A 20443-nucleotide genomic window follows, 5' to 3' on the forward strand; every position below is an offset into this window, starting at 1 on the left:
GCAGGGATTGAGTGAAACCCGTTCTGGCATGAGTAGCAACAGCATAAAGAACCAGGTACACTTTCCAGAAGTGTAGGGGTTCAGAGGCACTTTTTAAGGTCAATGGTACAAGGGATACCAGGTTTCAGCATAGAGCACTGGCAAGAAGCTAAGAAAAATATACAAAAGCCATTTTACTGTCTGCTACCTTTGCTTTTTTCACAACATAAAAAAATTTAACAAACACTCCAAGAAAAAAATATCTGCTACAGTGAAGTCACATTACAATTTATGATTTATTTTATGAGGACAGAATCAGGCACTATATTTGTAAAAATAATGAAATTAAAGCCATCTTAATAAAAAGTTTGTTTCAATAGTCACAAATAAAAGAAAACAATTATTTAAATATGAGATTAAAGAAATCTAAAATAACATGAAAACGTTTAGGAAAAAATCTATTGAACTAAAATTATGCTGTGGCTGGCTCACTGATGATTCAGATAGATACTGAATAAATAAGAAACTGAAAACTATGTGGTACAATCTGATTATTAGAGCATGAATGTTTTAGTTAAGACTCAAAATAAAATAATTTTTAAAAGCCCTTTCCCATTTTAACTATCTTTCTAAAGTTTAAAAATTATAATATTATAATAAAAAAGTATTTTGTAATTAAGCCATATAGGTTCATCTGTTGCAACAGGTCAGTTGTAAGCAATGTTACATTAATAACAAAAGATTCAGGCTTAACTTTCTTTTTAAATTATCAAAAACTAACAGTTACAATACGTGAGCATGTCTCTCTCACCATGAAAACTGTAAAGGACTTAATTCAGAGATTTAGCAAAAAAGGTTATTCAGTGTATACATACTAGTTTACTTTTAGCAAGGTTGAGGGGGCAATTAAGATGGAACCAGCCATATATACTTTTAATACCATGTTATCAAAATTATCAACACCTCAATTATTGGCTAGAAAAATTTAGTAAAAGCAGAATCTAGCAGAACTCATTTTCTATGCAATTCTCTTGATAAGCAACACTTGAGGAAAAAATAAAGAAAATTTTTAATTTTCAATCTTTAAGATCAAAATGACATTTTTGTAACTAATTGGAACGAGGCAAATTCAATTGGAATTTTTTTTTTCAAAACACTCATAATCGAAGCCTTTTTATGTTATGTACAAAGAGCTGACATTGTTTCTGCTGTAAGGTAGTTAGCTTGCATGATTCATTCATGGAAGTTCACTTAGTCCAACTTAATGAAGTCTATATCCTACACGTACTGACGGAAACACTGGCGACACATATTGAGGCCGTATTTCCGGATTAGACCGTGCCAGTTTGAGCAGACGCAGCAAGAACGAGAACCCTGACCGAATTTTCTTGGATGGTTCCAGGAGAGCTGCTGGTGACCCATCTTGCTCCCTCAGGCGCAACGAGGTAAAAGGCAATTGGAATTTACTACTGTATTTTTAAGTAAGTAGAACTGTGTTGATAAGAATCAGATATTGTTAAAATATACTACCAAGAGATTTACTTGGGGAATAATAAGCAAATGGCTGGTCAAGGAAATTATGTACTTTGAGGAGATGATTTTTCTTTTTAATTGTTTGACTCAGCAAAAATCAGAAGGCACTAATGGACAGCCAACCCATCCCCATGGTGCTCTGAGTGAAGACAAGTCAGCTTAGATATATGATGGACTAACATCCCACTACCTAAGCCTCCAAGCAGTGAGAGGGATTGAGGAGATAATTTTATTTTTATTTTTTAATTAAGAACTTATGGCATGGGATTTACAGGAGAATAGATATAGACAAAAAGAGCATTAGTGAACTAGAAGAGATACTAAACATAAATGGACTACAATGCCAACTAAGAGAAAAAGATTATCATATGGGACTTAAAAATTAATGTCTATGTTGTGCTTTAAAAAGACACATGTAAAATAAGATTCATAAACACTGAATGTAAAAGAATGGAAATAGGCATTATACATACCAAAATATAGCTGGTTTAGCTTTATTAATATCATACAACAAATGTTGAAGGCTAAAAAAAATTATTAGAAATAAAGAAGGGTATTTTATGATGATAAAAAGTTTAATTTACTAGAAAGATAAGCATGGCCTCAAAATATATAAAAATATAAGGCAAAACAAAAAGAAATAAGAGGAAAATTTGACAGAAAAAAAAGAATAGCCAAATCTATTAATATAACCATAGTGGGAGATTTTAATACCTTTCTCTCAGTAATTGATTATACAAGCAGATTAAAAATCTATAATGATATGCAAGATTTGAAGAACAAAAGAAACAAATGAGTCACTTGGTGCAAAGACAGAAATATTCTTCTCAAGCTCATTCTATGAAGTCAGTGTAAACTTGATCTGACAAGCACAATACAAGAAAAAAATATATATATATACAGGCCATTTTCTCGTATTCATAACTAAGCAAACTATTAGCAAACCAAATACAGCAATAAATTAAAAGACTAAGATATCAAGACTAAAATGGGCTTATTTTAGGAATGATAGGCTGGTTCAACTTCCAAAGCTCAATCAATGACAAGTTGATCCTAAAATTCATGTGGAAATGCAAGGGACCCAAAATAGCCAAAACAATTTTGAAATAGAACAAAGTTGGAGAATTTATACTTCCTGGTTGCTTCCAGGAAAACTTCCAATGACACTACATAATCAAGACAGTGTAGTACTAGCAGAAAGAAAGCAAGAAAAGAAAGAAAGGAAGGAAGGGAGGGAGGGAGGAAGGAAGGAAGGAAGGAAGGAAGGAAGGAAGGAAGGAAGGAAGGAAGAGAGAAAGAGAGAAAGAGAGAAAGAAATAGAATTAAGACTTAAGAAATAAACCTTTACATTTATGGTCAGTTAACAAGAGTGCCAAAACACTTTAATAGGAAAATGACAGTCTTCTCAAGAAATAGTGCTGAAACAACTAGACATCAACATATAAAAGAACAAAGTTGTACCCCCTAACTTACACCATATAAAAAAATTAACACAAAATGGATCAAAGACTAAAATGTAAGTGCTAAAACTATAAAACACTTAAAAGAAAGCATAAGAGTAAATCTTCGTGACCTTGGGTTATACAATCATTTCTTCAAATACCATGGCAAAAATAAAAACAATAAAAGAAAAAACAGATAAATTGGACACAAGTAAAATTACAAACTTTAGTCCTGTAAATAAAACCATCAAGAAAGTGAAGACAGGGGCCGGCCCGGTGGCTCAGGCAGTTAGAGCTCCATGCTCCTAACTCGAAACGCTGCCAGTTCGATTCCCACATGGGCCAGTGGGCTCTCAACCACAAGGTTGCCAGTTCAATTACTCGAGTCCCGCAAGGGATGGTGGGCAGCGCCCCCTGCAACTAAGATTGAACACTGAGCTGAGCTGCCTCCCGGATGGTTCAGTTGGTTGGAGCGTGGGCTCTCAACCACAAGGTTGCCAGTTTGATTCCTCGAGTCCCACAAGGGATGGTGGGCAGCGCCCCCTGCAACTAAGATTGAACACGGCACCTTGAGCTGAGCTGCCACTGAGCTCCCGAATGGCTCAGTTGGTTGGAGCATGTCCTCTCAACCACAATGTTGCCGGTTCGACTCCCACAAGGGATGGTGGATGGCACCCCCTGCAACTAGCAATGGCAACTGGACCTGGAGCTGAGCTGCGCCCTCCACAACTAAGACTGAAAGGACAACAACTTGAAGCTGAACGGCACCCTCCACAACTAAGATTGAAAGGACAACAACTTGACTTAGAAAAAAAAGAAGTCCTGGAAGTACACACTGTTCCCCAATAAAGTCCTGTTCCCCTTCCCCAATTAAAAAAAAAGGAAAAGAAAGAAAGTGAAGACAACCTATAGAAGGGGAGAAAATATTTGCAAATTATATATGAAAAGGGACTGGCATCCAGCATATATGAAGAACGATTACAACTCAATAAAAAGACAACCCAATTTAAAAATGGGCAAAAGATCTGAATAGACATTTCTCCAAAGAAGATATATAAATAGCTAATAAGCACATGAAAAGATGTTCATTATCCATATTCATTAAGGAAATGCAAATGAAAACCACACTGAGATACCACTTCATATACATTAGAGTGGCTAAAATAAAAAAGACAGATAATAACAAGTGTTAACAAAAGTGTGGAGAAATTAGAACCCTCAAACACTGCTTGTATAAAGGTATAAAAGTGTTGTCACTGTGGAAAACAGTCTGGTAGTTCATCAAAATGTTAAATATAATTACCATAAAATTGGAAATTCTACTCCTAGGCACAAACCCAAGAGAAATGAAGACATACATCCACACAAAACTTGCATGCGAATTTTCAGAGCAGCACGATTCATAATAGTTAAAAAGTGGAAACAATCCAAATGTCCACCAACTGATGACTCAAGAAAGAAAATGTAGTATATCTATATAACAGTTATTATTTGACAATAAAAGGAATGAAATACTGATACATGCTACAACATGGATGAATCTTAAAAACATGCTAAGTGACAGAAACCAGTCACAAAGGACCACATATTATTATATATGTCCATTTATATGAAAGGTTCAGAATAGGTGAATCCATCGAAACAAAGTAAATGAGTGGTTGCCTAGGACTGGAGTTGGGATGGGGGATGGAGGAGAGTAGGGAACAGAGACAAGAGAGCAACAGCTAATGAGTTTCTTTTTAGAGTGATGAAAATGTTCTAAAATTAGATCATGATGATGGTTCCACAATTCTGTGAATATGTCAAAACCCACAGAATTGTAAAATGGGGGAATTTTATGGTATGTGAATTATATCTCAATTAAGCTGTTAAGAAATATATTGTGAAAAAAATTCAATCAATGTAATTCTCAATAACAACCAAGTAAAATTTAAAATTTGTATGGTCATTGTAATAGTGGAGGCGGGGGGGAGCATTTGATAAAATTCAAAATCCATTCAGAGCAAAAGCTCCCTGACATAAAAAAGAAAAATAAGAGAACTTCCTTCACGTGATGAAAGATTCTTACCAAAACCTTCAGCAATCATCATAGTTAAGGTAAAATGTTGAAAGCTTTCCTTCCCTGCCAGATCAGAAAAGGCACAAATAGGCCTATTACCTCCTATTTTATTGAACAGTGGAATCACATTAGTTGAATAAGGCAAAAGGGAAAGGAGAAAGAAAAGGACTCAGTTCTTAGTATCCTTTGCTCTATCCTTTAGAGATCTCATTAGTCTCATGGCTTTAAATATTACCTCTATGGCAATGACTCCAACATTTACACATGGAGAAAGACCTCTCCTGAACTTCAGATTCGTGTATCTAACCAAACATCTCTACTTAACAGTCTAATGGGCATCTCAAACTTAACTTGACCAAAACTGAACTCTAGGTCTTTCTCTCAAAACTATTCCTTCCCTGGCCTTCCCCAACTCACCCTTCCAGTTGCTTATACCAACTCCTTGACTCCTCTCTTTGTCTCATACAGCACAACCAATCCATCAGCAGCTCCTGTTGGATCTACATTCAAAATATACCCAGAATCCCACATTTCCTACCACCTCCAAATCTATTCACCTGATCTGAGCTACTGTCGTATCTGTCTGAATTCCTGGGAAGAATCTGATGTCCCAGGGTCCACCTCAGTCCCTCCATTCTCTCAGTACAGCAATCAGTGAGATAAAGGAAGTCTGAGCAATATCACTTCTCAGAACTCCTCAGTGGCTCCCAATTTTACTCCAAAAAAACACTACTAATGGTTTACAAGTGCTGCTACAATCTGTCCCACCACTCCTATTACCTCTCCACCTCAGGAAAACTGTCACAATGACATTCTTATATGTTCCTGCTTTGGATTCTAAACTAACTGGTCCATGTGCCTATACAACTCTTCCCTTAGATATTTGCATGGCTACCTCCCTTGCTTCTTTTAAGAGTCTTTTCTGAAAAGTCAACTTCTCAGTGAAAACTTTACTTGCCCAACTTGCATGATTGCTTCAGCAGCACATATACTAAAATTGGAATGATACAGAGGCAGGGCCCCTGCACAAGGATGACATGCAAATTCATAAAGCATTACACATTTTTGAGAGAATTCTAAAGTAAATGTAGCAAAACATTAACAATAGGTGATTCTGAGTCAATGACATATGGGAGTTCTTTGCACTATTCTTGTGACTTTCTGTAACTCTTAAATTATTTTGAATAAAGTTTAAAACTTTAAAAAATGAAACACAAAAAAATTTTCAACTCCCTATTATCTTTTCTCTGCCCTTTTTCTTTCCTAAAGCACATATTACCTTGTAAAACACTACATAACTTACTTACTACATTCTTTGTTTATTGTCTGTCTCTCCCTACTACGTAGGATGTAAGCTGCATAAAGGCAGAGATTTTTATTTCCTGGTGTAGTCCATGTATCGAGAGCAGTGTGTGTGGCACTAAGCATTTAATATTATTTGTTTTTAAAGGTACAAAGTACAGGTGGACCGTGATTAGAGAGTTTAAAGGTAGAATACTTCCTAGGGATGAGAAAGTATGAGGTGGACCCTAAGAGTGCATAGCGAAACTAGTGTGGAAACACAGTTCACAGGAGACAAGGCAGGCCAGGAACTAAGAAACTAGCACGTTGTGTTCAGCTGGGCTGCACATTCAAATGTAGAAGCCACCCAATTCAAGGTACAGCTGGGAAATTGCACAGTTTGCACAGTGATTAAGGTTAGAGGGAGATAGTGTACTATATACAAGATTAGGGCTTCATATTAGGGTATTAGAATACTCTAGAAAGTTCTAAGATAGAAAGGAGGGCTACCATGGAAAATTCTTCCTAATACATAGTACCAAGGAAATCTGCTCAATTTAAAAACAAATTCAGTTAATCTAGGTAACTAAATTTTATAAACTCATCCTAGTCAAACTAAAATTATCAGTGGAAATGGTTCTAATTACTATGGTAATCTGGCTACATAGACACAATCAGTAAATGTTGTGAAAATGAAATATCTTAAAGACATCTTGGGTGACCTAGGATAAAAGATTTGATTATTCACTCCTTCTCCCATTCCACTGATAATAAGACACAACTGGACAGGGGTGAGGGAAGAAAACTAGACGCTTGCAACTTTAGGAAATACTCTTTCCCAGTTTAGTAAGCACAGATGTAACCATGAGTTACATCTGGAATGTAAGTAATTCCAAGTTCCTTATTGGGAATGCAAATTTGGCTTGAATAAATTGCCAGTTTCTACAAATAATGAATATGGAGGTCTGTTGGACAGCTCTACATGGATTCCAGAAACCACAGACTCACAAAAAAAACCCAGGTTGTGATTATAAGTTTGAAAAGGTAGTCAATGAAGATGTCCTCTTATCTACTCAAATATTTTCAAAGTGATTCTACAGTCATATGCTCATCACAGAAACTCTTCAGATTTGATCAGGACTTGGGAATGTATCTATTTTATATTTTAACATACTCCATGCTTTAATTACAGTGTACGTTCTATTTACATGTTTATATCTGATATAGCTACATTTAAAGATTGTTAGTAAGCTACAACCTACATTTAATGAATTAAAATCATGCTTTTGTGAGTAAAATTAAATATTCTAAAATGATGAAAGATCAATTTCAGTAAATTATAGAATTATATATTTCTAAAGTCACTTATGGAGCTTTAAAAATTGCCTACTAATATCTAACTACTTTAAACTACTTTAAACTAATATCTAACTACTTTAAAAGCAAGGATGCTAAAATCTTTCATTTTATAAGCAATTATTTTCAGAATAATGATTAAAACATTCCACTTATTGAGTGATCTCTTTCTGAGAGGCACTGCACTAGGAAATATTATAAAATCTCCTGTAATTCTCAAAATAACTCACATAGATAAGTAGTATTATCCTCACATTAAGGACAAGAAAACGGAGGTTCACAGATATAAACTTATCACCAGTTAGTACCTGGTGATGCTAAATCTGGAACTCAGTAAAAATTCAGTAAAATTCTGAATTTTTGCCATTATACAACACTGCCTCTTAAAATCACTCATTCAACAAATACTTATTGAGTGCCTACTATGTACCAGGCATTGAAGAAGCTACCAAGGGTACAAAGATGAATTTGTGTCATTGTAGCCTCACCTTCCAGCCCAATCTAGGACAAAAACATAGGAGTTACAACAAATAATTGCAACACAATGCAACAAGTGCTATAAAAGAAGTATATATAAGAATACCATACCTCCCTGGGAGTGTTGACTCGGTAACATAGCAAGCCATCAAAGAAGGCTTCACTTAGGAGAAAAAATGCTTGGTACATAGTAGACCTTGTTTAAATATTTGATGTTACCCTTAAATTGAAACTTGAAGGAGAAGTGGAGTTTGCAGATGGAGAATCAAGATAAAGATATACTAGGGAGAAAGAAGCCATATTTGCAAAGCACAGATTCAGAAAATTCTAAACAGTTTACTATAGCTAAAAAATAAGATGCTTGTGAAAAGTGGCAAAGAAGTGAAAAACAGGCCATGTCAGGGAGGTTCTTATATGCCATGTTAAAAGAGTTGGGACTTTATTTTGTAAGAAACTGGGAACTTTTCCTAGAATTTAATCAGGTCACTGTTTTACAAAGATTACGTTGTCAAATTTGGAATAATGGATGCAGGGGCAGGGGCAACCTTTTAGGAGGCTGTCCAGGTAATATCACGAATAGTCCAGATAATACAATTTACAATCTCTTAGCTTCAGATTCCTACATCTAATTACCTACCTGACATTTTGCATATCTCATAGACGTTTCTAGTCTAAATGTCCAAAACCAATGCGTTGATTTTTCTTCCAAATTTGTATACTCCCTACTCTCTCAGAAATAGTACAATCATGCAAGTTACTCAAACCATTCTTTTTTTCTCTTTCTCCCTTAACCACCAAACTAAATCCCCTTATTATTAATCATTAATTATTCCTAAAATATATCTCAAAAGTCCATTTCTTTCCAATTTCATTGCCATCACCTATCCCAAGCTCTCACTGCTCAACTAGAATACTGCAATAGCTCCCAGCTGGACTCCCCCACATGTTCCTTAATATTAGTTGGTTTCCCTAAAGCACTTACAGTAATTGGCAATTATTTTTATCTGCTTACTTGAATTTATCTCTCCCTCATTAGAATGCCTTTATAAGCTCAAAGACCAAAAACTGTCTTGTTCATCACTGTTTTCCTTCAGCACTCTAGCACCAGCCAGGTCAATAGAAACAATATTAACAAAAACCAACACATACTACGTGCCAGAAACTACTCTATGTGTTTTACATATATGAAGCCATTCAATGCTCCTGTGACACAGGTATTTCATTATCTCTATTTTATAGATAAGGAAACTAAGGCACAGATGGCTAACTAATCTACCCAAGGTCATCCGAGGAGTACGTGGCAGAACTGAGAATCAAACCTCAGGAGCCTGGAGCCTATTCTCTTAGCCATTACCTCTCTTAGTAGAAGCTCGGTAAGTATTTCCTTACCAAATAAACAAATGAGACAGAATAAGTAAAAGAGGAACAGATTTTGGGGACATATTGAATTTGAAATACTGGGAAAAGGCTATGAGGTATAGTGGGATAAAAAGTTTACCAACTAGAGATAAGCATTCAGAAGTTATCAGGTGCTACAGAAAGCCACCTATAAAATGGAAGTCTTGTACAGAAATGATTATATAATTTAAAAAATCAGATGTGCTATTAAACTGTAACCATTTAGATCCAGTTCTGTAATAAAAACGTTTTACAGAACACAGAATGCCCCATTGAGCCTTGACTATACCTACATGAAAAATTTTGTATTGTTAATATAAATTGAAATACTTTCCTTTCTTTTGGTATTCAGTATCTATATAAATGTCAAACTTGTATTTTGTTAAAATATAAAAGTACAGAGATTTATTTTAAATTTGACAAAATGACACCAAAAACCATTTAATAATACAAAAGAATGTATGAATGACAAGAAAATGTCTAAAAAAGAGTGGAAGCACACTTTACCTACTAAATATCAAAACATAAAGTTACAGAAACTAAGATAATGGGTATGTATACGTTAAAGAAAAGACAGAATGATAAAAGATAACAGAGTCCAAACAAAACCAAGTATATATAAATTGTAAATTAAATGTAAAAACACATAAAAATTTATATATACATGTTATTTTTATTATCTAATTTCTAAGCATCACAAATAAACTAGAAACTATAAAAAGATTTCACCACTAAAATAATTTAAGCTATGTCATGGAAAAACATCATTGAAAAGCAAAACGACAAATCTCAAAATGGGAGTAAAGAATTTCAAACTACATGACAAAGAGTTAAAAACCTAAGAAGTAATTCCTTTAAAAGTATTAGACTATGAGAGGTAGCAACAGGCTACTCAAAAGAAATTAAACAATAGATGACATGGATATGGCTTAACATCAACAGAATTTAACTACAAATTAAGTTAATGAGGGATCACTTTCTATCAGATTGGATAGAATAAAAGATGGGAAATGGGTGCTCTCAAACACTGTAAGTAGGAAAGAAAATGGGAACAACCTTTCTAAAGAGCAATTTAGGAATCACAGAGTATTTGTGGCTAAATAATCCTATTTCTAAAAAGTTAGATTTAAGGGATAATCAGACAAGCATACAAATATGGAGCTCATAGCACTCTTGCTCTTAAAAGTTAATAATTGATCCAGCAACCCAATTGTGGGTATATATCCAAAAGAACTGAAAACAGGATTTGAATAGATGTTTACACACCCAGCTCACTGCAGCATTATTCACAACAGCCAAAAGGAGGAAGTAATCTAAACGTCCATTGACAGATAAATGGATAAATAAAATGGAACACTTATACATATACATACAATGGAATACTATTCGGAATTAAAAAAAGAAGGAAATTCTGTCATATGCTCCAACATGGATGAACCTTCAGGACATGCTGCTAACTGAAATAAGCCACTCACAAAAGGACAAATACTGCATGATTCTACTTACATGAGGCACCTAAAATAGTCAAACTCATAGAAATAGAAAGTGGAATGGTGGTTGCCAGGAGCTGCGGGAGGGTAAAAGGGGAGTTGTTGTTCAATGAGTACAGTTTCAGTTTTGCAAGATGAAAAAGTTCCAGAAATCTGTTGCACGACAAAGTGCATATACTTAACACAACTGTAGTACCAGGGGTGACAATTAAGTTTGCGAACTTGTTGAAACAATGTTGCTAACCTTTTTTGATATCAGAGGGGTTATTTATTATGAATTTGTACCAACTGGACAAACATTTAACTAAGTTTGCTGTTTGGAAGTGCTGAAAAGGCTGCGTGAAAAAGTTAGACGACCTGAACTTTTCACCACCAACTCATGGCTCTTGCATCACGACAACGCACCAGCTCACACGGCACTGTCTGTGAGGGAGTTTTTAGCCAGTAAACAAATAACTATCGGAACATCCTCCCTACTCACCTGATCTGGCCCCCAATGACTTCTTTCTTTACCTGAAGATAAAGGAAATATTGAAAGGAAGACATTTTGATGACATTCGGGACATCAAAGGTAATAGGACGACAGCTCTGATGGCCATTCCAGAAAGAGTTCCAAAATTGCTTTGAAGGGTGGACTAGGTGCTAGCGTCTGTGCATAGCTTCCCAAGGGGAGTACTTCGAAGGTGACCGTAGTGATATTCAGCAATAAGGGACGTAGCACTTTTCTAGGATTAGTTCACGAACTTAATTATCCTACCTCATAGTCACTTAAAAAAATGGTTAAGACAGCAAATTTAGGAACTGATTGTTAGAGACATACAATGAAATACCAGATAGCCATCAAAAATGATAACAGATATTTACTCAGTCATATCCACAGCCTATTGTTGAGTTTAAAAGGTTTACAAAAGAGCAAAGTAAAATTCATACATGTCTGTACCTTTAAGAGAGAGACACTGTAAGGATAGTCACTAAAATTTAATACCGTGTTTCCTCGAAAATATGACCTAGCCGGACAATCAGCTCTAATGCGTCTTTTGGAGCAAAAATTAATGAGACCCGGTCTTATTTTACTATAAGACCCGGAATAATATAATATAATACCGGGTCTTTTATTAATTTTTGCTCCAAAAGACGCATTAGAGCTGATTGTTCGGCTAGGTCTTAGTTTCGGGGAAATACGGTAGTGGTATCTCTGGGTAATAGGATGACAGATGACATTTATTTTCATTTTTTATATTTTCCTGTTTTTAAATACAAAGGATAGGTATTATATCCATGGCAAAGGATAGCTCAAAAAAAGAAGTGACTGCCACCTTTGGTTCCAGAATACTGGGATGAAATTTTACATTTCTCTTTCACTATATGTCTGGCGTATCTTGGGAGATTAATAAGTATTTGAAAGGCAGGAATGGAATGAGACAGATCTGGATATGAATCTCAGCTCCAAAATTTACTGATCGAGGCCTTAAAGTCTTACTGAACTTCATTGAGCCCCACTTTCTTTAACCATAAAATATCAAGTAACAATACTTCCAGAATATTACCGAAAATATGTACTTAAAGCACTAAAACATCATTTCTGGCTCAGACGAAACACTCAATAAAATGATGGCCATCACTATTTATTGATTTACACTAGAAGAAGCTCACAACAACAACAAAAAACTAAGTATCTACAGAAGACTATACCACTAAATTATACAGAAAATTTCAATTGAATTAAAGAACAAGAGACAACTGTTTGGTGGACACACAACACTGTTGGCTGAAAGGTATGGTTACTTTCCCATATGTAGGGTTAGAATATAAAATGTATCATCTAGTTGGTGCAAAAACACCACTCATGAGTATTTGACAGACTTATTAGTGCTTAAGGAAAAAAAAAATTAATAAAAAGAGAAAATACACTTATTCTAATTCACAGGTAGAATGGAAAGAGGTGATGGAATCAACACACAAAACATGACTAATGAAGACTTAATTTAGAGACAGATTAAAAGAACGAGTAATGTTGAGTAATGTTGCCATTAATTTTTGTTTGGCCTCTGTCTTCCGCATTGATATTAGACAAGGAGCCAGTCTTTTTAGCGCTGCTGTATCCCCAAAGTCTGGTATAGCGCCGAATGTAGTGTAAATGCTCAATAAACATTTACAAGATGATTTATAAAAGTAAGTCTCAGTGAAACCATAGGAAAAACTGAAATAGAATTTATCTGAAAAAGTCTCAGTCAAATGATGGGGAAAAGAGTTTAAGAATGAAAGCCAGTAGGCTTGAGGGGGAAAGACCTTTTCTGATACCTCCTCCTGCGTCTCCTTTATTCAATGAGTTTCCCAAGGCACCTCAAAGGGAACTCCAACAGCAAAGATACACTCGACTTTGCATCCGACGGGGGCATGAACCGGGGCCTACTGAGCTAAACGTATTAGACTATGGGCTCCTAAGTATTTCAATGATACCTTTATTCATCGGTGTATTATAGTTGGCACCGTCGTCGACTGGGAAAGGCACCATTCTTGATTATTAAACCTAGCCCTTCTGTAGCTTTTCTCTTAGGAACCAGCTTTGTAAGTCTGTAAAAGTGGGAGGAATTAGCTCAGAACTTGAGAGTTGTGTACAGTCAGTGACGACATGAAGCCATGCTTCACGCACCGACAGGGGTAAAGGTATTAGAGGCACCCTCTACAAACACGTGGGTGCAATCTAATAGTGAGCAAGTCAAAAACCAAGAAAAAAAATTAGACTCTGGGATTGAAGACTTGGGGTGGAGAACAGCATTATGGACTTGGGAACCAACCCATCCCATTTCACTCTTTCCTAAAATGCAATTACATTCCGTTCAACTACCTATCTCTCACGCAAGAAAATACAGACTTGCCCCCCACGCCACTCCCAGACGGCCACACCTGGTGTATTCGCTGAAGAATCTCCAACTCCCGCCACAGGTTTGGCTGGTGTCCGCCCCAAAGCGGAAGTGACTTAAGAGAAACACACCGAAAGTAAGAGTTCAAATACCAGGATTACAAAACCCTTACGTTATGAGAAAACTCTTCTCTGATCACCTTCCTCTTCTATCCTTCTCTCTTCTGTTACGGTGGCAAAAAGAATTCACCACAGCCTCGTAACAACTAGTTCTCCACCCTAAACTCCAAATCATTCAAAAGTTTGTCCCTTTTCATTGGCCAGCGGGGCAGCATGGGTACCTTCTGAGGAACTACAATTACCGTCAGGAACCGGGGGAAGTAAACGGAGGAAAGGTTATGGGCAGGGGCAAAGCACGCTGGGCAATGTAGTCCGCCCCTGTCCAAAGAGGGCAATCACTCCGCCTTCCACCCCACTGAGGCTGGAGAAACCAGGTGTTGGGCTTAGAACCCGTTACCGCTAAGGGGAGGAGCCACGCTTTTAAACAGCATTCCTGACTTCCCAGTACATGAAGGATGAAAATTTTATTTTATTCCTACAAAGCATTACAAATGTTCCTTGAAGAAATATGGTTGTCTTTCTAATATCTCCAATTCAGTAAAAACTCCCAGAACTCCCCCACCTCAGGCTCCAACTCGTGGGAAAAGGTGGCTCTTTTACAAGTGGGCAAAATGGCTGTCCTCTTAGTTTTCCCATTGGTTGTCCTTTGCGTCCTTCAAGGGCGGTTACTAACCACCGATTGGTTCTTTTTCCCTTGAGGGTGGAGGAAGACTTGGCATGGCTCTCCCGCGGCCGGAGAGGAGATAAAGGGGTGGAGAGAAGGCAGTATGTCCAGGTGTGATTGGATAATGCTCATGTCACTCCGAAAACGTACAGCCTATGATTTGTCGACTGCCCCTCAAAGAGAACGAAAAGGTGGGGCTAGTGCGTGGTGGGAAGGGGCGGGATTCTGCCAGCCCCGGCCGCCGCTGGAGCCGGTGTCCGGGCTGGTGATGGGGTTAATTCCCTTTCGTAAGACTCGTACTTGCACCCACCCAGCCCCGCCGTCGCCCCGCTGCGCCGCACTCCAGCCGCCTCCTCCTCCTCAGTAACGCGGGTAAGAGATGCCCTCCCCTCCCCCTCTCCAGCTCCCCGGGAATAACGCGCCTCGCTCCCCTCCCCCGCCCGCCAACCGGTAGCGCTAACGGAGAAGGAGGCAGGCAGGGGAGAGATGTGGTGTGTGAGAAGGTGGCCTTCTTCTCCTCAGAGCCGTCGGCGCTCCAGCCAGGGCCCCGCCGAGGTTCTCCTGCTACTGCCAGTCCGCGGGGAGGTCGGGTTCCGAGGGAGTCCGGCTCTCCTGGCCCGTCGCTGCGGCTGCAGCTGCATCCCCTACCTTGTGCCCACCGCCCCCACACGGGGGCCATGTGAAAAGCAAACCCCTGGAGGCCTAGCGGAGGAGGCAGGGGAAAGGTTCCCGAGTCCCTGCCATGGCTGCTGCTGCCCTTGCAGCCCCAGGGACTCGGGAACCAGCCACAGCAGGCCTGCCAGGGACGGGTGCGGTGCGTGGTTGTGCTCTCTCGGGTGGCTGGCGCCGCTGCCTCGAACTCGCCGGCCACCCCACGACCGTGGCCCCCTGCCTTGCACCGGGAGAATTTTTAGAAAGGAAATAAGGCATTCCGTCGGTTGGTGAAACGTAGGTACATCTTGCCTGTGTACCAGGAAAACACAATGGGAAATTTTAAAAGAAAGTTGAATGACTGTCAGTGCCACGGACTCCGGGAATCAGATTTACACACTTCATGGTTGAGTCTTAGGCTGTCCTCCAAAACCCTTGTGTATTTGAAGTTTCTTGTCGTTGTTCTCTTTTTTGTTGTTGCGAGGTGCAGAGGAGAGTGCATCTGTTCTTTGAGCTGGCTTTTTTATGTAGAAACTTAAATTTTTGAGGGTAGCATGCCCCGCGTATAATTGTCCTGGGACAGCAAGTCAACTAAGTAAAAGGTGAAATGCTTTCTAAAATAGTAAGGCTTAGTAAATAGCAGATGATTTTTCTAATAAGATTTTCCAGGGGAAAAAAACAACAACGTGTATATGCATCTCCCAGATTACAGTTTGCCTAATTGTAATTCTGAAGAAAGCCTTTTTTTTTAGCTTAAATGTCATTGATTACAAGAACTTTCAAGTAATGAAAAGATGATAAAAGTCAACTGAAAGCCCACCTTTTTATATTTGAAACAGTAAGGTCTATGTAATATTTAACATGGTAGGATACCAATATGACTAGAATAACTGGACACACTTTAACAAAATTTGGCATATTTGGCCATATTTAAGAGCAAATGCTTCTTCCTCACATACTGAGCCCTCATCTTTTCACTCCTTGCTTTTTTGGCTAGGTGACTATGTCCTTAAATAATAGATCCTGTAATTTATAGTAGACATGCCTGTAATCAGATAAAATTCTAGGCCCACTTCTGAGGCTTGTTACCAGAATCAGAACTTGGGTTCTGAAGAAGTCATTGGGTTTTGCCTAATGTTAGACCCTTTCTTCAGGGTCTGATGAGACTATACTGGCTTAATGATCTTCCATATTCCATAAATAACACACCTAGATACAGAATTGGCATAGATCCATCGATTCAGGACCTGGAAGAAACTTGGTGTGTTATAAATCTTAAAATGGAATGCATAACCCTGAAAGGTAAGTCCCCTCAGCTCCCCACAGAGTATCCATAGCATATATCACTCAGCATAGCATTTTCTAAAACTTGTTGGTTAATTGATAAATTATATAATTGATGCTTTCAGATCTCATGTGCTTTATATACAGAAAGGGCTGCTAGAAATATAGGAGGTTCCTACGTTCTCTTGTTAGCTGTAGAACCCCACTATGAGTTTCAGTTCAGTTTTCTCATCTGTAAAATGGGGGTGACAGTGCTTAACTCATTTAGTTGTGAAGCTTAGAGATGAAGTATGTAAAGCCCCTAGCATTGTGCCTAACACAGTATGTATGATTAAATATTAACTATGCATGTTAAGATTATATATATTATGATTAAATATTTCATGTGTATTAAGAGAATAAGTTTTTTATTCACATGCACAGGTGTTGGAGCCTCAGCACATGTTCCATTAGTGAGGAGTACTGTGGGGGTTTTCATTTACTTGTATGTAGTGACAAAGTAAGTGCAGTTTGCAGCTAGCCATTTTTAGAGTGAAAGTTATGTGGGAAATTGGTAACTGGGTATAGACAAGTTGCTTATTTTATAGCAGATTTTTTTTGTTTTGGCATTAAAATGCAAGTGTTTGTGGAATATATTTCAAATGGATTACTTGGAATAAAAGTGGCAAATTATTCTAGTGATAAGTTATTGTAATATCTTTTAAATTTAATAAGTTTCAAGATCTAGTTTATATAATTACTACCCATATTCATTGTGCTACCAGGCTACCAGCAAGCAACAGCTGAATTCTTTTAATACAGCGTTAAGATTAAGAAAGTAATTTGAATTTGTTATGGCCATAGGCTGACTACAGTTTTGTTGGTTCTTAATTTTCTTAATTTTCGTTATTTATCAATACTTGTGTATTTCTTTTCTGTGAGTCAACATGCCAGACACATTGTTCTTTTCTCCTCCCAGGCACTTTTGAAAGTGTACTGTGTCTTCACACGTAATAGTGTCCTTGGAGTGTGTGCAGTTAGACCAATTTAAAGTTAGCATGAAAACAGTTCTATTACGAAGTCTTCTGACGGTAATGCCTGGCCAGGGTTCAAGACAGCTGCACCTTATGCTAAATAGTGAGCTGAGGTACATAATGTTATGGCAGACTTCCCAACTTATTAAACCCAGTATAATTGGATGCTCCTTCAAGGAGCCTTACATGGCAGCAGCAGTAGAAAATGTTATAAAATTGAAATAAGCTTTTTCAAATACTATGCAGAACATATGCATTGCCATCCCTTCTTGCCAAGTAATAAAAGCGATTTTCTTGTCGTGGTACTTTAAAATATCTAATTATACCCATTTGAGTTCATGTGAAATTTTAATTCCTCAAGATGAGGGTTGATAACACCTATTTTTTCCATTCTTGAAAATGTTACAGTAATAAACACTTTTTAAAAATATTTTTTATTTTTCAATTAACAGTTAACATTCAGTATTATATTACTTTCAGGTGTACAGCATAGTGGTTAGACATTTATATAATTTACAAAGTGATCCCCCTGGTACAACTAGTCCCACCTGCCACCATACGTAGTTATTACAATGTTATTGGCTATATTCTCTGTGCTGTCCCTGTGACTATTTTATAACTATCACTTTGTACTTCTTAACCCCTTCACCTTCTTCACCCAGCCCCCCCCCCAACATCCCGCCCATCTGGCAGTGATCAGTTTGTTCTCTGTATCTATGACTCTGTTTCTGTTTTGTTCATTTATTTTGTTCTTTAGTGAACATGTAAGTGAAATCATATGGTATTTCTCTTTCTCTTCTGACTTATTTCACTTAGCATAATATCCCCTAGGTCTGTCCATGTTGTCACAAATGGTAAGATTTCATTCTTTTTTATAGTTGAGTAATATTCCATTGTATATAGGTACCACATATTCTTTATCCAGTCATCTATTGATGGGCACTTAGGTTGCCAATATCTTGGCTCTTGTAAATAATACTGCGAAGAACATAGGGATGCATATATCTTTTTGATTTAGTCTTTTGAATTTCTTCTGATAAATACTCAGAAGTGGAATTGCTGGTTCATAAGGTAGTTCTATTTTTAATTTTTTGAGGAACTTCCATACTGTTTTCCATGGTGGCTGCACCAGTTTGTAATCCCACCAACAGTGCATGAGGCCTCCCCTTTTCTTTGCATCCTCACCAACACTTGTTTGTTGATTTATTGATAATAGCCACAATAATAAACACTTAAGACTTGATGGGTTTGTAATATATTGTTGCTATTTTTATTAGAAAATTTCACTGTTAACACTTTCATGATCTATTGTAAATAATATTGGGCATCTGTGTGTTAAAAGAGGTTACAAATGGCAGTGAACTTTTCAAATAGTTCTTGTTGCTCCAAACCACAGAATCAAAACTTTATAGTGACACCTGCATACAGTGATGATAATTTATTATTGATAACTTAATTAAGGTTGTTATTGTAAAGAAAAGGGAGTATGTCTGTTTTTTTCTCAGTGTAATAGTAATCTTTTTCTAAAACAGTAAAACATCTACTTAATCCCTATGAATTCTGATGTTTAGTAATAACACAGACATATGCAAAAAATCAAATCATATAATCAAAATTTTATTAAGTTAACTTTGCTTCCCCAATAAGGATACATTATGTAACTAAACAAATTTGCTTGTACCTGATAAGACGTGAGCATGTGTATCTTTTCCAGAATTTAATTCAATTAGTCATTAACTAATGGTTGAAATAGAGATGAGTTAGTTAATCCTGGCTCAAAGCTGGCTCTCTACCTATTTTCCAGCCATTTGTTTTTTCCTTAATTCCCAGATTTTATCTTTTAACATTTTGTGTCTTCTTACCTTCTTAGTCTCCACACGTGCCTGTTAATTTAATTTTTTTTCCTGCAAGTTTAAAAAGCCTACAGTTTATGATCTGTGTTGTTCTCTTTGCCTTCTGAATTGTAGATTTATAACTTATTTCTTAATTTCTACCTGTAAACTCACTTCTCTAGGCAAATTGTGAGATTTTTTTAGTCTATTTCATGAATATTAGACCACATAGCATGTTTAAATGATTGTTCTTACAACCTACTTGACTAATGTTTTCATCTACAATTCCCTAAGACTACTTCCTCTCCAAAAAAATTAAGTATGGAAAATAAACTATGCTTGTTTTTACTCTTGACCTTTCTTCTTGAAAGACAATAATTTAATATTGTCAAAGTTTAAAGTACTGTAATTTGATTTCGCCCAACTTTAGTTTGATCAATGATGAATATAAATTACTTTTGTGGGCTGGTTGTGCAATTAACTTCACTAACCTAATACATGAAAGAAGTTCCATAACTGGTATAAAATATCACCTTACAGTATGAGTTAGAAGTTTAACTAACTGCAGATTTACCTTGCTGCCTTGACTCTCACTGGGAAGGGAAGCTGTGGTATTTAATACTGTTTTTTAAAAAAGTTTTACTATAAGAGGGGGGGAAAAATCTCTATGTATGCAAAGCTATGACTTACATGAACATAAGGCCCTTATTTTAAATATTCTCTTGGGAAAGAAGCTTGCTTATTACAGAATTGCTGTGTTTAAAAATAACCTTTTTACTGGAAACGACCCAAATGCCCTTCAATGAGTGAATGGTTAAATTGTGCTGTATTAATACGATAGAATACTATGCAGCAATAAAAATGAACCATTGATACACGCAGCAACTTGAGTGGCTCTCAAACAACCTTGTAGTTCCATTTATATAACATTCTCAAATGGCCAAATTATAGAGATGGGAAAAGATAAGTGGTTGCCAGGCATTGGAATGAGGGGGGAGAGC

At 37.0% G+C, this 20443-nt stretch overlaps 1 protein-coding gene, 1 non-coding gene and 2 pseudogenes across 4 annotated transcripts in view; 1 reads left to right on the top strand and 3 right to left on the bottom strand.

The window, feature by feature from the left end:
• The window catches only part of ZRANB3 (zinc finger RANBP2-type containing 3), a 186212-nt gene extending 172020 nt beyond the window's left edge, over positions 1-14192 (bottom strand). For 2 of the 3 annotated variants that reach the window (XM_088793744.1, XM_088793742.1), the window contains exon 1: positions 13923-14059. The gene's annotated coding sequence lies outside the window, so the exon portion shown is untranslated. Of the gene's footprint in view, positions 1-13922 lie in introns of all 3 variants that reach the window. The other variant, XM_088793743.1, reaches the window with a different exon arrangement.
• LOC109447122 (small ribosomal subunit protein uS14 pseudogene) lies at positions 1136-1422 on the bottom strand (annotated as a pseudogene).
• Positions 1589-1731, bottom strand: LOC141568113 (small nucleolar RNA SNORA79). Its single transcript, XR_012491130.1, has one exon. It is a non-coding gene; the product is annotated as a small nucleolar RNA SNORA79 (small nucleolar RNA).
• Positions 5985-6080, top strand: LOC141568026 (U6 spliceosomal RNA; annotated as a pseudogene).
• Positions 14193-20443: the final 6251 nt, after the last annotated feature.

Source organism: Rhinolophus sinicus, chromosome 17 (assembly GCF_057876585.1).
Source record: "Rhinolophus sinicus isolate RSI-liver-muscle chromosome 17, RSI-T2T, whole genome shotgun sequence".
NCBI lineage: Eukaryota > Metazoa > Chordata > Mammalia > Chiroptera > Rhinolophidae > Rhinolophus > Rhinolophus sinicus.